At 61.3% G+C, this 2,942-nt stretch overlaps 1 long non-coding RNA gene across 1 annotated transcript; it reads left to right on the top strand.

Moving 5' to 3' along the window:
• The first annotated feature begins 650 nt into the window (after positions 1 to 650).
• On the top strand, positions 651 to 1,055 carry LOC120323112. Its single transcript, XR_005563278.1, has 2 exons — positions 651 to 769; positions 884 to 1,055. It is a non-coding gene; the product is annotated as an uncharacterized LOC120323112 (long non-coding RNA).
• Positions 1,056 to 2,942: the final 1,887 nt, after the last annotated feature.

Genomic DNA, 2,942 nt, shown 5'->3' with positions numbered 1-2,942 from the left:
CTCTCCGTCCATTCCCAGTCGTTCTCACTTCACTCCCACATCTCCCAACTCTCTCCCCAGTGACCCCCTAGCCCATCCCCTTCTACCCCACTCTATTCCCAGTCCCTCCCACTGCCCCCAGGTGTCCATCTCGCTGTTGCGTCAGCTCCCAGCCTGGCCCCGGCCGCCTGATCTGCTCCGGGATCGGGATTTCTAACATGCGCGGTTGGAGGTGAGGGTGGTTCAGGATGGGACGGATCTGCGCGCGTCACGTGGGTGGCCACCGACTTGGTCCCACCGGGGACTGGAAGCTGCCAGTTTGCTGGTGCTGCTGGAAATCCCCCCCCGGCGCGGGTGTACCTACAGCTGCCAGGTGGAGCACTTCCTGCCTGGAGGCACCCCCTCAGCGGCACTGGGGTACGCCCCGCCCCCAGCACCGGGGGGGCAACTGGGGGCAACTGGGAGGGAGTTTGGTGGGTGCTGGGGGTGCTGGGAGGGGGGTGGGAGGGTCCTAAAGGGTCTGGGATGGGCTTCTTGGGATCCCTACAGGGGCTGGGAAGGGACTGGCAGGAGGTTTCAGGGACCCCCGGGTGGGCTGGGGGAGAGCGGGCCGGGCTCTGTGGGGTGCCGGGGGGTGCGTGGGAGGAGGTTCTGGGGGTGCTGACCCCCCCGGCTCCCCCCAGAGATGCCACCGGACACCGTCCGCAGCAAGATCCTGGTGGGGGTCGGGGGCTTCGTCTTGGGCTTGGTCTTCCTGGCGCTGGGGCTCGGCTTCTACCTGCGGGAGAAGGTAAAGGGGGGTCCCCAAATGGGGGTCGTGGCCCCCCCCTTGCTCTCCCACAGCCTCTGGGCCCCCCCTGCCCCCCCAGCCCCTTTGCTCTCACCCCCTTTTCTCTCCCCACAGAGCTCCTGAGCCACCGGCGGCCGCAGCCCCTCCCCGTGGCCTCGGGTTCAGCTGGGACCCCCCAAACCCTGTGCTCATTTGGGGGGATCGCCTGTCCCCCCCTTCCCTGGATTTTTTCCCACACTAACCAGCTGTTCCCAGTGTTCCCAGTAAAGCTTCTCAGTGCTCTGCAGTCCTGGGTGTTGGGGAGAAGTTGAGGGGGGGGGTTCCAAAAATCCTGGGAATGGGGTGGTTTGGGCACTCCCAGACCAACAAAATCTTGGGAAAAGGTTCTTTGGGCACTCCCAGACCCAAAACATCCCGGGATCAGGTGGGTTGGGTCACTCCCAGACCCCAAAGTATTGGAAATTAGGGCCTTGGACACTCTTGGACTCCAGAAATCCAGGGGAAAGGGGGGGTTGCACAAATGTGATCCTCTCAAAACCCCATGAACAGGGGGGTTTGGGCTTTCCCAGGTCCAGAAGATCCTGGAAAAGAGAGGTTTAGGTACTTCCAGACCCCAGAAACTGTGAGAACTGGGGGGTTTGGGCACTCCCAGAACTAGAAAATGATGAAGAAAAGAGGTTTGGGCACATCCAGAGCCCCAAAATTCTGAGAGCACAGAGGTTTAGGCAGCTCCCCCAAAACCCAATAGGGTTTGGGCACTCCCAGACTCTCAAATCATAGAAAAGAGGGGTTTGGGCACTATCAGTAATTAAAAAAAAAACAGGAACAGGGGGGTTTAGAACATTCAGACCGCAAAAATACTGCGAAACACGGGGGTATGGGCTCTCCTAGATCCTAATAATCCACAGGACAGTGGGTTTTGGCACTCCCAGATCCCAAAATATTGGGACAGAGGGGCTTAGACACTCCCATCCTCCTAAAACTCCTGGAAACAGGGGGGTTTGGGCATCCCAGACATTAAAAATCTTGAGAACTTCTGTGTTTGGGCACTCCCAGACCCACGAAATGCTGGAGAAAGGTGGTTTAGGCACACCCAGACTCTGAAAATCCTCGGAACAGGGGGGTTTGGGCAATGTTAGCCTCCCAATAAACCAGGAACATAAGGGGTTGGGATGTCCCAGAACCACAAAATCCTGGAAAAGCGTTTGCTATTTACTCCTTAGACCCCAAACTTTGTGCGCCAACGTGGGTTGGGGGTGGGGTGTTGGGCACTCCCAGTTCCTCAAATCTTAGATTGGAACGGTTTGGGCACCATCAGGTTCTAAAAAAACACAGGAACAGGGGGTTCGGAACATTCAGACGCCAAAAATCTTGAGAACACGGGATTATTGGCTCTTCTAGACCCTAAATATCCGAGGCACAGGGGGGTTGGATCAACCCCAGACCCCAAAATATCGGAAAAGAGGGGCTTGGACACGCCCCCAAGGGCCCTCAGCCAATCCCGAAGCGCCCACGCCGCCCGCGCCCAATCCCAGCGCGCCGCGCTGATGACTCATCAGTCGCCGGGAAGAACAGGCTCCAACACGGCCCCAAACCGGCGCCGGGCTTTGCCCTCAGCCAATCCGAGCGCGCCCAAAAACCCCCAAAACGGCGCCGCCCGGCTGGTTTGGGGCTGTCAGCAGCTGTCCGGCGCTGGGCATGGAGCGTGTGCGGGGAGCTGGGGCCGTGCTGGCGGTGCTGGTGGTGCTGGGAGCCCCCCCGGCTGCGGGCGAGGAGCTGTCGGGTGAGCGGGGGGGGGCGGGAAGGGGGGAAAGAGGGGAGAAACGAGGGGGTGGGAGCCCCAAAAAAGTGAGTGCGAGGGGGGTGGGAAGGCCCGGAGTGAGTGGGAGGGTGGTGGGACCCCCAAAGTGAGGTTGGGGGGGCGTGGGGATTGTGGGGCCGGTGGGAAAGGGGTGGGAGAGGGGGGCAAGTGGGTGTGGAAGAGCAGGAAGAGGGGTGCCCTGGGGGTCCCTGGGTGTCCCTTCAGCCCTGGAGCGGTTCCCTGGGGCTCTGGGGGGGTGGGATGGGCATTAGGGGTTCCCCAACCCCCCTGTCCATGCCCGGGGGGCTGATGGGGGGGCTCCCCCCCAGCCAAGAGCCGGTGCTGGGGTGTCCGTGGGGCAGAGGGGGGTGG

This window comes from Pipra filicauda, unplaced genomic scaffold (assembly GCF_003945595.2).
Source record: "Pipra filicauda isolate LSUMZ 115617 unplaced genomic scaffold, ASM394559v2 scaffold1084_size30541_pilon, whole genome shotgun sequence".
Lineage (NCBI taxonomy): Eukaryota > Metazoa > Chordata > Aves > Passeriformes > Pipridae > Pipra > Pipra filicauda.
Note: the sequence above shows the minus strand (reverse complement) of the source record. Positions and strands in the feature narration are given on the sequence as shown.